Source organism: Gorilla gorilla, chromosome 7, assembly GCF_029281585.2.
Source record: "Gorilla gorilla gorilla isolate KB3781 chromosome 7, NHGRI_mGorGor1-v2.1_pri, whole genome shotgun sequence".
Classification (NCBI taxonomy): domain Eukaryota; kingdom Metazoa; phylum Chordata; class Mammalia; order Primates; family Hominidae; genus Gorilla; species Gorilla gorilla.
The window spans coordinates 128,702,496-128,722,931 of NC_073231.2; the positions used below are offsets into that span (position 1 = coordinate 128,702,496).

General features: G+C 48.7%; 1 protein-coding gene and 1 pseudogene across 9 annotated transcripts in view; one reads left to right on the forward strand and one right to left on the reverse strand.

Moving 5' to 3' along the window:
* LOC129524020 (uncharacterized) overlaps positions 1-8,806 on the reverse strand; it is a 28,126-nt pseudogene extending 19,320 nt beyond the window's left edge.
* Positions 1-20,436, forward strand: part of ZHX2 (zinc fingers and homeoboxes 2) — a 194,120-nt gene that overhangs the window by 72,296 nt on the left and 101,388 nt on the right. For 4 of the 9 annotated variants that reach the window (XM_004047483.5, XM_063709454.1, XM_055348701.2 and 1 more), the window contains one exon: positions 9,952-10,014. The gene's annotated coding sequence lies outside the window, so the exon portion shown is untranslated. Of the gene's footprint in view, positions 1-9,951; positions 10,015-19,942; positions 20,098-20,436 lie in introns of all 9 variants that reach the window. The other 5 variants (XM_019032687.4, XM_063709451.1, XM_063709452.1 and 2 more) reach the window with 2 other exon arrangements.

Below are 20,436 nucleotides of genomic sequence, written 5' to 3' on the forward strand. Positions count from 1 at the left end.
TCCAAATTCCTCAGTGTGGTGCACATGCACCCCTGCAGCCACTGCCCTGCCCCTCGAGTTGGCTCCACCTTCCCTCGTCTCAGCCACGCTCAGCCAGGCTGCTCCTTTCAGCCGTGCCCTTGCTCTGGACCTCACCCCTCCGCTCCCCTCCTTGGAATTCATACTCTCCCACCCTTCTCTGGCTGGCAATTTCCACCCATCCTTCATGGACGAGGCCAAACACCGCCTTCTCCACGCAACCTCCTCCCACCCACCATCTCCCCATGCCCTTTTCCCCACCCCACTGTCACCCCTCCCAGGGCACCTACACCACTCTCCAACAAAGTTACAGACACCTAACACAGCCCATACGCCTTGGAATGTTGAACAGTGAGGAACAGGGAATGTCTGCCCCACCTAAGGGCATCTGATGACTCTTTTTTTAACACATCACTCCAGCACAACAAAACGTCTTTGTGGCATGGATTTGAACCACGGGCCACCAGCCTGAGGCTCCTGAGAGCGCCTCAGTGAATGGTGTACTTCTCTACATAGTCAGTGATCTACATGGTCAGGCCGAGCCTCCCAGGCCCCTGACGAGTGGGAGTGGCTACTGGACCAGCTGAGGCGTGCTAGGTGGCCCTTGGTCTCCCCTTCTCTCACAGCATGCCTGGTGTCTCCTGGACTTCCAATGCAGGGCCACGTACCTCTTGAGGAGTGGGGAAAAGGTCTGCACTGTGATGTGGAACCCTGAGTCCTCACCCCACACTTGGATTCAAATCCAAGGACTTGTACGAATGCAGCTTTTCTGGCCCTTGGTTCCATCATCTACAACATGATGGGATAAATTGGGAGCGCTCCAGGGTTCCACCCAGTGGGAGCATTCAGGCACTTCCTTTATTTCCCTCCTTGTAGATAGGAGAAACTGAGGCCCAGGAGCAGGGGACTTGCTCAGAGCCAACCTAGTTGGAGGTGGGACTGGAGCTCCCACTCTGGCCAGATCTGCAGCCCTCCACCTTGCTCCCATGTCCTGCCTCTTCTCCCCAGCCTTCCAGTCCCTCGACGCCTCTTTCCCTCCTTCCACCCTGACTGTGCTCCTCACCTGTGGGACATGAAGGTCAGCCATGCCAAGAGTTAGTCTTGAATCAGAACTAAGATGGCAACTCCTGAGGCACTGGCCACCTGAGTGAACTCACTGTCATTAAGCAGGCAAGACATCCTCTAGCTACCTCCTGTTTGAATCCTACGCATCTTTCAATCCAGCTCCCATGGCACCTCCAACAAGGCTGCCCTTCCAAGGCACCCCATAAGAGACATCATCTTAATAAGCCCTCCCACCCATGACACTGTATAGTCCCCCTGTGGGCGTTTTTACTTACTTTTAAATACTTGTGTGTACATCATAGCTCCTCTACATGATTTCAAGCTCATTGAAAGCAGTAGCCAAATTGCCTCCATTTTCCGATGTCTACCACTAGCCTCTGCTTCAACACCTGATACAGTATTCTAAGTGTTGGATACATATTTCCGGAATAAATGTTATCTTCATTCAGAATAAACAGTCAGGTATATAAGGATCCATACATTCCAGGGTCAGACTGGGTGGAATCTTAGCTCTGGCCTCTGTGCACTGTGGGACCTTAGTCAAGTTATTTAACACTTTACTGCCTCCATTTCCTCATTTGTAAAACAGGGATAATCATAGTGCTTGGCTAACTGGGTGGCTCTGTGGATTAAATGGGTGATGCATGTAAATGACGTGTTTAATAGAGGCCAGCATAAAGTTGACTCCATAAGTGAAGTTGTAACATTTTTGCAATTCTACATACAAGTTTGTATGTGATTTTTTGAAAATATATTATACCACCTTGCATTTCACGTTTGGCTTTAGCTAGCTGCCAAGCCCTTCCCATCCTTGCATTTTCTGCAACTGCCTCACATAGGCACTGGCCGGGTCAGAGTGTGCCCCTAGCTACACTCTTTCTTGGAGCAAGGGGGCAGGGAAGGGAGAGATGGACTCCCAAATCCCTGTCTTAACTGCGCGCCAGTTTGGGGCTCGTGGCCACATTAAGTGCTCTTACTCAATTCATGTGACTTGACAAATTTGGAATGTTAGGGAAAGAGAGTTTTTCCAGCTATGAGTCAGTACATTTATGCGCTCACACACACATTTTTTTCTTTAAAAAAAGAAGTTTAGCGAGAATCATTTATGAGTATAAAGTGGAAACCTCTGGAAATTTTATTTAGACCCAGAAGGCAAGTAATATTTAAGACATTTAATAAAGGGTTTGAAACAAGATAGAATTGGGAGAAAACACAGCTAGCTGCCTTCTCCTTCTGTATTCTCAGCTACCATGTTGTACACAGGAAGATCCAAATTACATGAGTTTAATCTCATACCTCTTGAATACTCAGATTTTTGCTAAACAAGGTCAGGAAATAAGAGATGTGTAAAAGCAGGGAAGCTGAACTGGCATCTATTAAGCACCTAGATGTACCCCATGAGCAGGGAACATATCCCAAGTTCAAGAGGCTATATGGGGGGAAATGAAACAGTTTGATTCAGACAGGCTTGGGTTCAAATCACAGCACGTCACTTTTATAATATTATTTAGTCTCCATCATATTCCATTTTATGGATGACAAAACTGAGGGTCAGAGAAGATCAAGTATTTTGTTTCTGGACTCAAAGCTCTTGTGAGGTAGAAATTGCTTTCTAAACTGAGTCTGTCAGTCTCTAACCAAGAATATGCTATCTCCCTATGCTAAAGAAAGTGGTTTCAAATTATTGTTCCTCAGAGTGGAGTTTCCATACCAAGGAGGGAGGCAGACACACCCATTGTCAAAGATGATGTCTGCAGATCCTAACCAGGCACAGCTTTCTGGGAGACCAGTGTCCTCAGCCACTTTCTGACACTTGCCTTTTAGGGATTATGGAGAACCTGGTTCCCCCAGGTTAATCTCCTTACTGTTGTTTATTTTAAAGAAGGAAACCACCACCCACCCAAAAGGCTTCTGTTTTCCAGTTCACTCATATCTCTTCTGTGAGGGCTCACTTTCATAGACTCCCAATCTTAAGGGAGCTGTGTATTTCTCTCAGAAACAGGAGCCGTAATCAAAGGTGTAGTCATCCCTCTCACATCTGCCAGCAGCCGTGTTGGAGCCAGAGTTCCCTGAGGCCTGGCAGGAGGAGGCACAGGCTGGGTACCTGGGAGAATGTTTCCCTCAACGAATCAGAGCTCCCTATGGTGGCCCTTCTAAAGATCGCAGGGTGCCTGGTGGTGCTTCTCAGATTGCTGGGGGATCTGAAAGGGGCCCGGAGGTGAAAAGGACACATCCTTCCATCTTATAAATACTTTTGAGGGCCACCATGTTCCAGGAACCGCAGACACAGAATCCAACTCTTCAGTGGCTTCCCAACACACACAGGTAAAGGCAGAACTTCTTGAAAGGACTTCAAACCCTGGGAAGATCTGGCTCTGCTCTTTCTCTGGCCTTCTCGGCTCCAGCCACCCTGACAGCTGCCAGTCTCTGGGGTCCACCGTGCCCCTCCCACCACAGCCCACACATGCCCTTCGCCGCTCATTCAGCTTTTCTTCCTCTCCCTGCCTGGTGTGCGCTGCCTGTCCTCCAGGTCTCGCTGCAATCTCCTTTATCCTCCTATGCCTCTCTGTGCAATCTTGCCACATTGCACAGTGCTTCAGTTAGCGCAATAATGTCATTGAAGTCTTTAACTCTAGCCTGACTCTAAGGCCAGGGTTCACCTAATCTCCCCATAGCCTGGCCCCTAGTCAAAGCCCCATAAAGAGTTGTTGAAAGAATGAAGAGACATCAGTGAGCAAAATAGACGCTGCCCTTGGCAAGTGACACTGTCACAAACAGAAAAAAAAAAAAAAAATAGATGCTGCCCTTCCCAATGCCGGACACATACATCTTCCTAGAGTGTCAGTTGTCAAATTGTACTTGACAACTTTGAGGGAGAAATATTTTGAAACAAATACGGGTCAATTCTAGAGTTGAATTCAGTATTCTCGTAAATGTCCAAGATATCAAGCTGCATCTACACACCCCAGGGCAGCTGAGAACACAGGCTCTTCTGTACTCTTGGGGAATCTCAGTTGAAGTTAGGTTGTGGCTGGAGGGAGAGATGGCCCAGTTTTCCACAACTCCAGTTACATAGCCAACATTGAAGAGGCATTGTGGGGAAGAAATGGAATGATGATTCAGTCAGGCCTGAGTTCAAACCTCCATGTTGAACTTTCTACTCTTATGACTCTGGGCAACTTTTTTAATCTTGCAGGTTCAGGTTTGCCATCTGTAGAATGGGTATGTGAATGCCTGCACTTCACAGTTGCTGTAAAAAAGGGAGATAAGGCTTAAGACCCACCCCAGAGCCTCCTGGAACAGAGCCATGTGCTCCGGAAGTGGTGGCTGTTACGTGAGCAATTTTGCAGATGAGCAAATGACATATGCGTTTTATTCCATATGACCAGCATTTTCTGCCCTTCTGAGTGAAAGGCTACTGTTAGGGACCAAGGTGAAATATTGCCTGGAACAAAGGCAGGTCACTGAAGACTGCACTTCTGGCTTGTGGAGTGAGGGCCGAGCTCGGGCCCCACGGAAGCCGCTTGTAGCTTTCCACCTTTTTTGAGCTTGACCTTGCTCTTATTTCTGGTCAGGGCTGGCTCCAGCCAGGGTTGGCTTCTCTGTCTCTCTCATGTGCTCCCTGGCTGCACTCACGCCTTTCCCTCAGTTTGATGCTATCACCTTAGGACATCACGGCCTTTTTACTAGACCTGGAGCTTCTTACTCATCTGCTAAATGTTTGCTGAATAAGAAGTGGAAGGGGATAAACTTCGTAAGAGGGAGTGACCCTCAGGGAGGGCATTTCTCTTCTACAGGCCTTTAAAGTTGCTTCCCTGGTTCGCCCCCTTCTGGTGCCTGGCACAGGCTTAAACTAGGCCAAAAGGGAATATGCAGGGACTCATGGGGAAAATGCCACTGGCTTATTTTTCCTTATTGTGATTTTCTCCATATGACCAGTAATTTCTGGCAAAAGGAGTCCTGAGCCAGTAAGGTTGGAAATGTGCGTGCCTGTGGAGCTCAGAGGGCACTAAAAAGCCCTGTGATTCAGGTTAACTCCTTTTTTTTTTTTTTTTTTTTTTTTTGAGACAGAATCTCACTCTGTTGGCTAGGCTGGAGTGCAGTGGCACGATCTTGGCTCACTGCAACCTCCATCTCCCAGGCTCAAGCAATTCTCCTGCCTCAGCCTCCCGAGTAGCTGGGATTACAGGCATGTGCCACCACACCCAGCTAATTTTTGTATTTTTAGTAGAGACAGGATTTCACCATGTTGGCCAGGCTGGTCTCAAACTCCTGACCTCAGGTAATCTGCCCACCTTGGCCTCCCAAAGTGCTGGGATTACAGGCATGCGCCACCATGCCCAGCCCAATTCAGGTTAATTCCTAATGAGAGCCGCTGCCTTCCACGTGCAGGAACAGAAGGCTCCACTCGGCATGCACTGTGGCCTTGGATTCCCCTCCACAACCCAAGGAGGCAGCTCTGGTTAGAGCCCTGCCCAGCTGAGGAGGAAACCAAGGTCCCGGAAGAGAAGTGATTGGCATAAGGACACAGAACACGTGTGAGAGAGAAGCGGGACCAGACTTGGCCCTGCAAGACTAGCGCTCCTTCCAGCATGCTGCTTAGTATCTCCTGGGGTCTAGCGGGGTGATGGTGCAGTACTGGGTTCAAGGATAAATGGAGAAAACAGAACTGATTAAGTGAGAGTCCCAGCTCTGAGAATAATTCACTGTGCAGCCCCAGCCAAGTCACTCTGCCCTTGTGTACTCCAGTTGCTGCCTAGTCAGTTGAGGATAATAATGGGTATTGTCAATAACAAGAACAGCTAACACCTGCTCACACTCTTCTAAGCACTTTATATGTATCACCTCCCTCAATCCTGGAGGGGAAGGCGGCATTAATTAGGGTAAGAGTGAGGCAGATCATTTGAGAGAGGGACTAGCGTGGCTATGTGGATGTGGAGCATGATGGGTTCAAGAAAGGAGAAGAAGGCAGTGAGCCAGGAACAGTGGGGGGATTGAAGGAGGGGAGGGGAGTGGGGAGAGATGAGCAGGCACCAGCCTCACAGAGCTACAGAGGCCATGGGGTGGGGAGCGTGATCTTTGCCCTGACACAGGTGAGGAGCCTGTTAGCTGTCCCTGTCTTGCACCCCTTCTTTATACATTGTACCTTCTCCCACTCAGTCTATTATTTGTCTTTCCCCTTTTTTATGCCATGAGTTTCTTAATGGTTTTATTTATTTATGTCTATCTGGTGCATAGCACAGAATCAGATATATATGGGTACCCAATGAATTATTGTTAGATATTTAATATGCTCAACATTTAATATTAACATGTTCAATGTCTAATAACTATATGTATATTTAAGTTCTATATTGACATTAGTACCTGTATCAGTCCATTTTCACACTGCTATAAAGAACTGCCTAAGACTAGGTCATTTATAAAGGAAAGAGGTTTAATTGACTCACAGTTCAGCATGGCTGGGGAGGCCTCAGGAAATTTACAATCATGGTGGAAGGGGAAGCAAGGCACCTTCTTCACAAGGCAGCAGGAAGGAGACGCAGTGAGCGAAGGGGGAAGAGCTCCTTATAAAACCATCAGATCTCGTGAGAACTCACTCACTATCATGAGAACAGCATGGGGAAAACCACGCTCATGATTCAATTCCCTCCACCTGGTCTCTCCCTTGACACATGGGGATTATGGAGATTACAATTCAAGATGAGATTTGGGTGGGGACAGAAAGCCTAACCATATCAGTACCTAGAATGTAACTTGTATTATGCAAGCATTTCTGCTATTAAATGATATATGCATTTCTGTAAATCCTTGCATTCTGAAAAATTCAAAAATCACAGAGATTTGGGAGACAATAAGATTGCAGCGCACAATTCACAATTCATGCAACTCTTTAACAAACCACAATCCTAGTGATGATTATAGCACAGTTAAAATGGCATGCTAAATTTTGAATTAAAAATACATTAGTAACTTTAGGACCTGAGTAACCATAGGGCTATATTTTACAAACCAAAAGGGGAACTTGAAGGCAAGTGGCTAGAGAAGGTTTGAGGCAGCCGAGTTATGGAAGCAGGAGCGGACAGATCTTCATCAGAAGGTACAGGTACAAGAGCAGTTGCAGGCTTTGCTGAAATATATCAGAGAGGGCCGGGCGTGGTGGCTCACACCTGTAATCCCAGCACTTTGGGAGGCTGAGGCAAGTGGATCATGAGGTTGGAGATCGAGGCCATCCTGGTCAACATGGTGAAACCCGATCTCTACTAAAAATACAAAAATTAGCCGGGCATGGCAGTGCATGCCTGTAGTCCCAGCTACTCGGGAGGCTGAGGCAGGAAAATTGCTTGAACCCGGGAGGCAGAGGTTGCAGTGAGCCGAGATCATGCCACTGCACTCCAGCCTGGAGACAGAGCAAGACTTTGTCTCCAAAAAAAAAAAAAAAAAAAAAAAAGCACTATCAGAGAGGAGTGGTCTAACATGGCCTTTGCACAAATATCAGGGAGAAGTGAGCAACAAACTCTTCTAAGACAGCACTTGGCCACACTGAGCCAAGAGGAAGAACGTGGAGTGAGCGGGTGTCATGGACAGCATGGAGTCATCTGTGGCTTACTACACTCAGCTGTGTCAGGGATCTTTACATCCAGCTGCTTTTACTTGGTGAAGCAAAACATTAATGTGCTGGGAACATTTGCCTAAGAGCCAATACTACTTCCACATTTTATGGACATCATTCCACTGTATATCTTAACTTAGCTGAACTGTCTTATGGAAGCAAGTGCAGTAGAACGAATGATGTCTGATATAACATAATGACTCACTGATAAGTCAAGAATGCCAGTTGTCTAGTTTACATTGAGAAAAGTACTGGTCATGCACCCTGCATGGGTTGTGGACTGTTTTCCCCTTGGTCTGTGAGTCTATAAGTAAATTCACCTTACAAGCAGAGTGTGGAGCAAGAGCATATGGAGTTGGGAGATGCTAATTTAGAGTATCGTAAATCTATGCTGTGATGTCCCCCTCCTCATCAGGAGCAGCTAGACTACACTGGTTGTACCTCTGGGCTTGGAGTCAGAGGATAGTCACCCCAGCCTGTCTGATAACTGTGTGACCTCAGGAAAGTCAATTAACCTCTCTGTTTTCCCAACTGCAAAATAGAGCTAGTGACATGCCCCTTAAAAAGTAAGGAGCTGATTAGCTGGTGGATAAAAAGCTCTTTCTAAGCTATGAAGGACTTTGGAGAGTATTGTTCTTCTCGCAGGTCAGTGCCTGGAATGCTCAGGTTAGCTTGTCTCCTGGGGTGCCTCCTCCCGCCGGATGGTTAGTTCTAAAGGGCAGTGGACAAAAGCGCTCAACTTCTTGGAATCAAAATAAATTAATCACTGGGATTAACTGCAGAAGCTCGAATTCCCCTGCAGGAAGGAGGCCCAGAACCTTCAACTGGGGAATTTTGCTGGCCTTTGACAAAACTGAGCAGGAGGGAAGCCTGTGGCCAGTATTCAGTGCCTCCCTCCCTGAGTGCTCTGCCCGATACCCGAGGCCACCACTCACCTCCAGGACTCCAGTCACCCACCACCCGTGGCTAGGACCCCTCCCTCAGCCACTCCTGCAAAGCCAGGTCTGACTGCTCCTTCCCCCAGATAGTGCAGTGGAAGGGAACACAGGCTTTGGAACCACGTGAACGTGGCTTTGGATCAGCCCGACCACTCACCAGGTCCACAGCCATGGTGGCAAGTTGTCACTTTTGGAGCCGGTTTCCCCACGTGGAGAATGGGCTGCAACTTCCTTCCTTCCGTGATTAAGAGAATGATACACCAGCGCTTTGCAAACTTTAACCTGCCCAGGAATCACCTGAAGGTCTTGTTAAAATACAGGCTGCTCCCATACCGTAGGTCTTGGTGGGGCCTGGGACTCTGTGTGTGCAGCAAGCTCCCAGCCGGTACGATTGCACCCTTGAATAGTAATACCCCAGGTCAGGTGTGCGAGGGGCCTGGCGCGTGGTAAGTACTCAGTCAACAGATCTGCCACCTGAAAGTTTTCTTTCCCCCAGCCAAAAGGTTCTCCTTTGAAAACAGGAATGGATGAAAAGAGAAAGCTCTGCCCACCTCAGAATTCTCAGGGAAACAAGAAAAAACAAGTTTGGCTTTCAAGGCGGGCTGGGCGTGGGGAGTGAGAACGGTGTGCCCTCCGCGGCAGCTCCCTGGCTCGGTGGCTGCTCCGTGCACATGTGCGCCGCAGGTGGCCTCTGCCCTGCGTGGTTAAACCTCTAGGGCTCAGGCCCCAACTTGCCGTGCTGTGAACACATCCTCAGAACCGGGCACATGCCTTTTTCTTGCGGCTACAGCTCTCCCGAGGAATTTTCAAAGCACACGGGGTTCGCTTGGCAGGAGTCTCCCAGGATATAAATACGCTTTGGGGGCTTTTGTTTTAAGGACTGCAGTATCTTTTCGACTTGAGGCCTGAGCACAGAGCTTTCCCCCTTCGCCCTCACCAAAATGCAACCATGAAGGGCCGCTGCCAGGAAGACTCAAGGGGACTCTGAGTGAGGTTAAAGAGAGGCCTCCCGCACCCCTACACCCGCCGATTTTGCCTTTCATTTCGCTCTTCTAGAAAGCCTGCTTCTCCACAAGCTGCTGACTCATCCAGGGCTAGGGTCTTTTTTTTTTTCTTTTCTTTTTTTCTTTCTCAGAATCGCCACAAAGCCCAGAGATTTTGAGGTTGGTTTAACGAGCGGCTGAGTCCTCACCATTTCCTTTTCATTCATCTTCCCCACCTCCATCCCAGTCCCCCATTGACTCCATCCTGCTAGAAAAGAGATGGACACCCAGTTGCTCTGCCCTGCTTTTGATACTGAGTTTCTGTCCCCTGTAGGTCTGGATGTACCGACTGCTTTTGGAATAAAAAGATTCCCAGGATGTGAGCAACACGGGACCGGTGAGTACTGTCGCGTTTGGCAGTTGTGGGGCCTAGGCTGGATTTCAACAAGGGAAAGGAGAGCGATGGGAGGGGCAGGGGCAGCTGAGCTCTGGAAGCTCAGAAACTGTATTTCCATGCACGTGTGCCTGGAAACAGCACAGGGCCCAGAATCTAGGTGTGAGTCCCTTGGAATCCACTGGGTTCCTGCCAATCCCTCCCCAGGAGCACTGGAGCCTGCAGGTAGCTGAACTGTCCTCCCTCTGCTCTGATGACAGCAGCCCAGACTCACCATCTAGAGGGCATGTGCTCAGAAGTGTTTCCAGTAAACCTCTAGCCAGGGCTAGGGAGATATTCTTAGAACAGAGAGGGAGCTATCTGGCTCACACCATTTGGGAAACCATGGCCCTGAGGAGACAGTGCTAAAGTGAGGCAGGAAAGCCACCTTCGCATATTTGAAAAACTGTCATGAGCAGGGCAGAGGTGGGCAGCTGTTGACTCCACCTAAGGAAACATTCCTAACAGAAGAGCTATGCAAGAGTGCAATAGGAAACTTGGGAAGTAGAGTGAGTTCCCTGTTGCTGTCAGAATTCAAGCAGAGGTTGGAGAAATGTCTGTGGGACACGTCGAAGGGGAGAGTGCAATGTTTTACAGACCCTGTTCCCTGGTGATCTAGAATGCTGTGAGGGACAGGCAGTGGGAGGAGGGAGGGAGTGTAGGGAAAGTCTGAATGAGGGAAGCTTTTGAACTCATGCCTGCAAATGCTCAGCATTGCCTCCGTTTTAGGTGCAGGTTCTCCTGTAAAACTGTTTGGAAGCCACCAGATGAAATGACCCTCAGGTCTCTCCTACGTTGTTGCCCATTGGCTGGCTGTACCTGAGCTAATGCCAGACAATGCACATATCATAGACATGAGCCCAAACACCTGCTGTATGTAGTCCAGGGGGCAACTCTCAAAACATGATGAGAGTTTTGCTCAGAGGCTCTGGGGAGCCTATCTCATGCCAGAACCACCAAAAGAGTTACTGGCTAGTCATGTCATCAAGGGACTCGGCCCAAGATCCAGACCACATAGACAAGAGGAAAAGGCATGGGGAAACAGGTGGCAAGACTCACCCCCCCCCCCCCCACTCCCCAGGGCCCCAGAGAATGCAAAAGCGGGTGTGGTCCAGGCAGGTGGCTTGGCTTCAGCTTCACCTGGAATCGTGGGCTCTTGGGCAGGGGCAGTACCACATACTCCAGTGGCCAAAACCTGGCCCACTGACCGTGAGAAAAATTGCACTCCAGACACAAAGGGGAAGTTACGCAGGAGGGACACCCGTTGCGCTTGGGAGGGTCTGAATAATGAGCACACGGGTTCCTTTGTGCTTTGTAACTGGGTCTTCTTCCCCTGGGGTCTGGGTCAGCTGCAACAGTAAATATTTACCAAGGGCCCCTGAGGGCAGGGCTCTGTGGGAGGCCAGAGACGGTGTTTTTCTTTAAGAAACTGACAGCCTGGATGAGAATCGAGTTTGACAGTGGTTGTGCACAGGCTGTATATTCAGCTGAGCCCTGTTTGCTGTCGGGGGGCTGGGGAAAGGAGGGAGAGGAGAGGACTGAACTGTGACTTGGCAAGTCTTTTTTTTTTTTTTTTTTGAGGCAGAGTCTCACTCTGTCACCCAGGCTGGAGTGCAGTGGCGCGATCTCTGCTCACTGCAAGTTCCGCCTCCCGGGTTCATGCCATTCTCCTGCCTCAGCCTCCCGAGTAGCTGGGACTACAGGTGCCCACCACCACGCCCAGCTAATTTTTTGTATTTTTAGTAGAGATGGGGTTTCACCATGTTAGCCAGGATGGTCTCGATCTCCTGACCTCATGATCCGCCCGCCTCAGCCTTCCAAAGTGCTGGGATTACAGGCGTGAGCCACCGCGCACGGCCGACTTGGCAAGTCTTTAAGCAGGACTTGAGCTTTGAGGACAGGTGCTGGTGCTTGCATTCATAGAACCTGGCACGTAGTAGGTGCTCAATAAATGATTGTCAAATATAGTGATGAGGAGGCAGCCCAGAGAGGCAATGTCTGTGGTTCAGAGAATGGCCCCTGGAGTCAGAATGCCAGATTCCCATCCCAGCCCTTCCACTAGCTGTGGGGCCTCAAGCGTCAGTCTCCTGCTAAGATGGAGATAGTGATAGTTCGATTTAATGAGTTAATTCACATGAAGCTGCTGGGATATAGTAAGTGCTCAATAAATATTAATCCTTATTCTTATTCTGGATGTGAGACATGAACCCAGGTTAAGACCCAGTGATGGGACAGGAAAAAGTAGTGTAGGCTGGAGGACAGAGCACTGGGCTGGGAGTCAGAAGCCCTGGCATAGCTGCAGGGCAGGGTCAAGGAAGCAATCCCCACCGGTTAGCACATCCTCTAAGCTGGAGATGCTGTGGAAGGCTGTCAGGGTGGCACTGTTTTTCCTCCTGGCTCCCTCTGGTCCCTCCTGGTTGAAAGCGGAGGTGGCTCTGCTATTTATTCCTAGCTGTGGGCCTCCTGGAGAGTGGTGTGACCTCTCAGAACACCCCTTTTTCCCAGTGAATGGGGACACCCTTACTTTCCTCCTTCCCTCCGGGAAGTAGTCGTGAAGACTGAGAAACACCAGCACAAAAGAAAGATTCCATTGATACAGATGGAGAATCATTTAGGACCCCAGCTTGGGTAGTGTGGTCTCAAGCCACACAGTTCCCTGTTCCTTCCCCAGTGAGGTCTGGCTGTCTCCATGGCTGGAAGACAAACAGCGTGTCGCCAGATTCCCATAGTGATGATTCAGTTTGCAAAAGGCACTCCCCCCCACCCCAGGATTTGGAGCATATTTCAGATAAAAATTGCATTCGCCTGAAACACTTGTCAGGTTTACATTTCTTACGTGAGTAGTAGACCTGGAGTTACAGAATGAGCTTGCTTAGTGCCCTGCCTTTGGCTCCCTTACCCCATCTCACCCAGACCTTAGTGGATAGCAGGATTGTAATGTAAGCCCAAATTGTATATGACACAAACACAGCGCCTGTGCCTAGGGGATCTAAAACTATTCTAGATTCCTTTTCCCATCAACCCCCCTGACATCTGCCAGGTGGCCACAGCCTCACTTCCAATTTGGGTGGGAAGACGGATGGCATGAGGGGATCAATTGGTCATGGCTGCCAGGGGCACTATGCTGAGAAGTGTGTCGAGGCATATCCAGGAAAGAGTATGCTGCAGTGGATTACTGATGTCTGCTGAGGAGGCAAGAAGAACTGTAGCATTCCTGCCACTTTTTGGCATCTCTAGACAAAATAATTTCTTTATTTTTTATTTTTTATTTTTGAGACAGAGTCTCGCTCTGCCACCCAGGCTGGAGTGCGGTGGCACGATCTCAGCTCACTGCAACCTCCATCTCCTGGGCTTGAACAATTCTCTTGCCTCAGCTTCCCAAGTAGCTGGGATTACATGTGCCTGCCACCATGCCCAGCTATTTTTTTTTTTTTTTTGTATTTTTAGTACAGACAGGGTTTCACCATGTTGGCCAGGCTGGTCTCGAATCCCTGGACCTCAAGTGATCCACCCACCTCAGCCTCCCAAGGTGCTGGGGTTACAGGCATGAGCTACTGCACCCAGCCCCTAGACAAAACAATTTCTAAGTCTACCTTCTTGCATCCTACTTTGTGGTCTTATATCAGCAACCTTGTTTTATATCAGAGGGACAAGGAGTAGTCAAACCTCATTAATCTGGACCACTTTAGGAGCAACCCAAGTGAGTGAAAAGTCTTCAGCCCAGGGTGTTTCCTGCAGGCAGGTGAGCCTTCTTACCATTCAGTCCACAGACTCAGCTCAGCCCAGCTCACCAACTGGTGCTAACGCAGGAGCCACAGGACCTGTGCTTAGCAGGTCTGACCACATGGCTGAATGCACCTGACCTGTACTTTTAGGCCACTTACTCTCTTTGCATGCTTAGGAATAAATACCACTGAAACTCTAACAGAAGCAGTGTGTTTTTTGAAGTAGAAAATCATTCAATGGGCAGCTTTGCTTCTATTTCAAATTGCCAGGGAATTTGAATTAGAGAAACTTTGTACTAGCTGGGAATAAGCTGTTTTTCCAGAGTTATATGCAGAAAATGAGACAAAATAGTCCAGAACTAGGTTTCCCCTGAGTTTCCTGATCTGTAAAATGGGGAAATAATACATCTCACAGGGTTATTTGGGAGAGTAAATGAGATAAAATGTGGAAGAGACATAGCGTGCAAACTCGCTCACAAAAGATGGTCAAGAAATGCTATTTCTTTTCCCCCGTACCACCTCCCATCTATCTTCACACTGAAAGCATAGCTTTTTTCTTGCAATATGTTCAAGAAATGATGTTACAGATAGATTTTTTTAAAATAGCATCATACTTTTCAAATGACTCCTGTTAGTTTTTCAGAGGCTCTTCCTTTTTATTGCTGATGATCCTTCAATGGGAAATGTCCACTTAATTCTTCAGCCTGAGTTCCTCTGCTCTGGTCTTCTGGGTGGAATAGCTCCAAGGGTCCTGACATGCATGTGGACGAATGTCTTTGTGACACGATTGAGCCTTTTAGTGGGTTTCTCTAGTACAGACTGAGTCATATGGTGATTCGGCTATTCCACATCTTTCCTTCAACACAGCAAGTGTCCACACCTGAATTCCATTCCCATTGTCGGGAGATTCAGGACAGGAAGGGTGATCTAATGCCAAACCGACACCAACCATGTGTCAGAAGGATGGGCTTTACTTGTTAGTAACGGGTAAGAAGTTTGCAATGAAAATCTTCTTTCATCTTTAGTCTCTGAGAATCTTCAGGAGAAAGATTAAATTAACACTTAAAAAAAAGAAAAATCAAGGCCGGGCACAGAGGCTCACACCTATAATCTCAGCACTTGGGGAGGCTGAGGCAGGAAGATCACCTGAACCCAAGAGTTTGAGACCAGCCTGGGCAGCATAGGGAGACCCTGTCTCTACAAAATATGCTTTAAAAAATAGCCAGACAAACACGGTGAAACCCCGTCTCTACTAAAAATACAAAAAATTAGCCGGGCATGGTGGCGGGCACCTGTAGTCCCAGCTACTTGGGAGGCTGAGGCAGGAGAATGGCGAGAACCCAGGAGGCGGAGCTTACAGTGAGCCGAGATCGCGCCACTACACTCCAGCCTGGGCGGCAGAGCAAGACTCCGTCTCAAAAAAAAAAAAAAAAAAAAAAAAATAGCCAGACATGGTGGGGCTCACCTAACCTATGGTAAGGAGGCTGAGGCAGGAGGATTGCATGAGACAAGAAGATCAAGGTTGCCCTGAGCTACGATCACACCACTGCACTTCAGCCTGGGCAACAGTGAGACCCTATATTGGAAAAGAAGAAAAATCAAGACTAATGAAATCTATGCGAAGCAGGGAGAGGGACCTGCATGGCTGGAGGAGCAGCACCCCTGATCACAGAAGCTGAGACTCATTAGGACTCCTGGGTTATTGAGTGAGAGCTGGGGCTCTAAGGCAGACAACAGACAAGTGCACCTTTATTCCAGCCACCTTGAGCATCAGCCCCCGGTCCTCTCTGGCCTGCAACCTGGTGAGCTGGGCTGCACAACCCTCCTCTTCTCTCTTGTCCTCTCCCCTGAGGCCTAGAGCAGAACTTCTCCGCAGCCTGTGCTCTGCCCTTACCTGAGGAGCTACCTGCCTGCTTCCCAGGAGAAAGGGTGGCCAGAGGTCTTCCAAGGCTCCATGCGCAGGGCAGAAGGAGGAATGTAACCCTATCCCACCCTCCCATTCTCCGTAGTGTGGCTGCCCTGTGGTGTATCCCTCTGCTCATCCTTTTTTGTTTTGTTTTGTTTTGTTTTTTGAGACAAAGTTTCGCTTTTGTCGCCCAGGCTGGACTGCAGTGCCGCGATCTCGGCTCACTGCAACCTCCACCTCCTGGATTCAAACGATTCTCCTGCCTCAGCTTCCCAAGTACCTCTCTTCATTCTTATGCAGCCTCAGACTCTTCCCGCCTGAGGATGGAGCTGGGGGACACCGTGGGGCTGGAGAGAAGGCATTGAGATGAAGAGTGCATGGCCAACACAGGCTCCCTCAGGGAGCTGTCACCGGGAGGCCCAGGCAGGGGCATCAGAACTCCATGCAGGTCCTGCAGCCTCCTCTGAGGCTCTGGTCTCCTCTCAGAGCATCCATGGATCTTACAGTTGACACATCCAATGTGAGGCAATATTTCAGAGCCATCAAGAGTGTGCACTTTGGAGCCAGACTGCTCCTCAATTAGAATCTCAGCTCCACCTTTGCTAGTCCTGTGATTCTGGATGAGTTATCTAACTTCCATGTGCTGTGCCTTCCTCATCTATAAAATGGGTTCCCTCACAGGGTAGTTAGGATGACTAAATGAGTCTGTGGAAGGTGCTTGGGGTAGTGTCCACCACAGAGTAAAAGTGTTAGTAAAAACAAAATTAGTGAGTAAATGAACACAGAAGTCAGTATGTCATTGATCACTGGATTGACCTCAGCAAGATGGTAAGTTTCCTACCTACAGATTCAAAGTCTTTCATTCTGCCTGTGTGTTCAGGGAGGCTTTCAATTAGACCCTGAAGGAGGGGAAACCTGGGCAGAGGTGGCAGAGGTGGACAAAGCTTGGACATTTGGAGGCTTTGGGGAGTCTGAGGTTGCTGGAGCAGGTAGAGCCTCATGGGGGAGCACATGGCAATTGAGATGGGCAAGGTCAATGAGGCAGACTGCAGAGGCTCTCAGGTGCCGTGCTCAGGATGGAGCTGTTTGCAGGAAGCAATGAGCGGCTTTCAGAGGTTTTTAACCAAGGGGGTGATATGATGCAACCTTGGGCTTAGAAAGGTAAGCTGGTGCCAGGCACGGTAGCTCACGCCTGTAATCTCAGCACTTTGGGAGGCCAAGGCGGGTGGATCATCTGAGGTCAGGAGTTCAAGACCAGCCTGGCCAACAAGGTGAAACCCCGTCTCCACTAAAAATAAAAAATAAAAAAAAATAGCTGGGCGTAGTGACAGGTGCCTGTAATCCCACTACTTGAGAGGCTGAGACATGAGAATTGCTTGAACTCAGGAAGCAGAGGTTGCAGTGAGCCAAGATCGTACCACTGCACTCCAGCCTGGGTGACAGAGCAAGTCTCTGTCTCAAAAAAAAAAAAAAAAAAAAAAAGAAAGAAAGATGAACTGGTCAGAGTGCAGATGGCACTGCAGGTACGAGAAGCCAAAGACAAGGAAGCAGTGAGGAGATGGTGGCTGTTCCGATGGCCCCAGAGAGAGGGAGTGACCCTCTCAACTGAGCCAGTTACAGCAGAAATGGAGTGGGGAACTCACTCCGGAGCACCAATTCAGAGAAAGAATGGACTGCATGTGAAGATAGAAAGTGAGAAAGGACAGGTCCAGAGTGAGCCTCAGGTTCCTGGCTTGAGAATCTAAGAGACTGATCTTGTTAACCAAGTAGTGGACAAAAGCAGAAAAAGTGCAGGTGGTGTCGAAGGCTCTGGGAGCGTTGCATTTGATGAACCGGTGGAGCGGGCAGGATGGGGAGCAGCATGGAGTAGCAGTTAACAGGTAGGCTCAGGAGTCCACATGGCTTCAATTCACATCCTGGCCCAGCCAAGCGCTAGCTGTGTAACCTTGGAGAGATCATTTAACTTTCCTGAGCCTCAGTTTCCTTATCTGCATAATGAGGATTGTGTAGTGATTATTACCTATCTGAGAAGGCTTTTAGGATCAGCACATGTACAGTGTTAAGAACTATGTCTGGTACTTGGAACCAACCCAAATGTCCATCAATGATAGACTGGATTAAGAAAATGTGGCACATATACACCATGGAATACTAAGCAGCCATAAAACATGATGAGTTCATGTCCTTTGTAGGGACATGGATGAAGCTGGAAACCATCCTTCTCAGCAAACTATCGCAAGGACAAAAAACCAAACACCACATGTTCTCACTCATAGGTGGGAATTGAACAATGAGAACACATGGACACAGGAAGGGGAACATCACACACTGGGGCCTGTTGTGGGGTGGGAGGAGGGGGGAGGGATAGCATTAGGAGATATACCTAATGTAAATGACGAGTTAATGGGTACAGCACACCAACATGGCACGTGTATACATATGTAACAAACCTGCACGTTGTGCACATGTACCCTAGAACTTACAGTATAAAAAAAAATATATATATATATATATAAGCCCTTTAAATATAATAAATTCCTTTCTCAGGTCAGAAAAAAAAACAAAAAAACTATGTCTGGTACAGAGGGAGTGCTCCTAAGTGTGAGTTTCCATTACATTAGTACTAGCATTGAAACTGATTTTAGGATTAGTGTTTATCATCCTAGAGATGTCCAACATGGGCCTGGAGCACAGAAACAAGCTCAGGAAGGGATAGATGTATTGGGAGTCAATAGTACATACAGGCTGGTGATTGCCAACCTATAGGTGTGTTCCTAAGGAGGAAGAAATGGGCATCACCCGGGTTCTTTTCAAAGCGTGTCATCCTACCCAACTGCACTATAGCCCTGACCCTGGCCCCTGCAGTCCTGCTGTCCTATGAAAAATCAGCATAGGCAGGTATCACCATGACCAATGGGAATGTGCCGCATCCTTCAGGTCTGTGGGCAAAGAAAAAAGATGCACAGACAGCTGATGGAGGTGACAGGTGAACCTATGGGGTGACTGAACTCACTCAGGGACAGCTCAGAGATAGAAGACTGCTGGGCTGAAGACAGAACCCTGAGGCAGCATCAGCATTTAAGACGCAGGATCCAAAACGGTAGCTCCATCAGTTCACAGAGCTACAACTGCCCCATGTGCCACTCGTATGAAATTCACTTTGCCCTCATGGACTAGACATGAAAACCCCATTGTAGGCATTTGGTCCATCTACAGATTCAGGGGCAAGTTCAAACCAGGCCCCATTCAATAGCATAAGAGGCTTCCTTTGCCTCTTCCTCCACTATTAGGAGTGGACTCAGTGTGGCTAAGCTAAACCAAAGAAATGAAGAAAGAAGTGAGAGAGGCCACTTCATCCTTCTCTGCAGTACAGCGAAAACTTTGCCCTAAGTGCCCTGGCCTAACCCCCCGTTCCGTGATATTTCAGAGCTCAAAGTTTCTTGGCCAAGGAAATGAAAACACCTATAACTCGTAGATACCAATACTTAAGTTGGTATTTGATTATATTAGTCAGACTTTTGGTTACAAGATGGAAATCCAATTCAAATTGACATAAGTGTAAAACAAAAAGGCGGTTCGTTCGTGTAATTGAAAAGTCTGAGCTGGCCTGGCTTTGCGCCCAGCTGGATCTAAGCAATGTCTGCAGGCGTCGTGTCTCTCCATCTCTCGGCTCAGCTTTCTTCTGTGTGGGATTTACTCAGACAGGTTTCCCCCACCGACAGCCAGCAGCTTTTCTCAGCAACCCCCGTAGAAAGAAGGCTGTGCTTCCACAGCGCTCCCAGCAAATGCCCTGGAATTGAGAAACTCAGGTCACCTGTCTATCCCCAAGCCAACTGCTGGAGCCAAAGGGTGCACGGTGCCAACTGGCCAGGCCTGTGTCACGCACTCCCACCGGGCATTGTGGGACCACATGGACCAAGAATGGGTGGTGAGGAAATTGGGGAGAGGGAAGAAACCAAAGCCAAATTACCATATGTAAGTCCTGCACTGCCTTAAAAGCCTAGTCGTTAAGAAAAAGGAGTGACCGTGGCGGTAATTCTCAGAGCAGACTCAGTGGGGAGCACTGAACCTGGAGCTGGCCTTTGTGGTCCAGAACACATGTGAGAGTGAAGGCTAGGCAGTGGAATATTTCCACAGAAGTGATATTCCACATGCAGGTCCCCCTCTGTAGCATGCTAACCCCACGTGCAGAAGTGTCATCTCCCCCGGGGGCTTGGGCAGTGTCCTCTGTATGCTTCCACTTCTCTCCACTCCCCTGCAGCCCCTGAGCTGGTGCCTGTCCATTCTTGGCCCCTGTGCAGCACTCAGTAGATGGTCACTGGTTGAGCAGCGTCAGAGCGGGCATGCAGAGAAGGGCCCCTCGTCTTGCGGCCGGTGCAGGACGCCATCCTTGCTTCAGGTGATGCTCCCACTCTGGTGAGTTCTCTGGTTTATATTGCAGACAACAATGTATTTGATCTAATGGCTGCTATAACATATTCCCACAAACTTAGGCTTAACACCAGTTTATTATCTTATGGTACTAGAGGTCATAGTCCGAAATGGGTCTCACTGAGCTGAAGGTGACAAACAAAGTATTGACAAAGTGTACTCCTTCCTGGAAGCACTCAGGGAGAATCCATCTTCTTGCTTCCCAGCTTCTAGAGGCCTCCCGAATTGCTTAGCTCAGGGCCCCCTTCCATCTTCAAAGCCAGCAATGGATGGTTGAGTTTTTCTCATGCTGCAGAACATGAGAACATGCAGTTTCTCAGACTC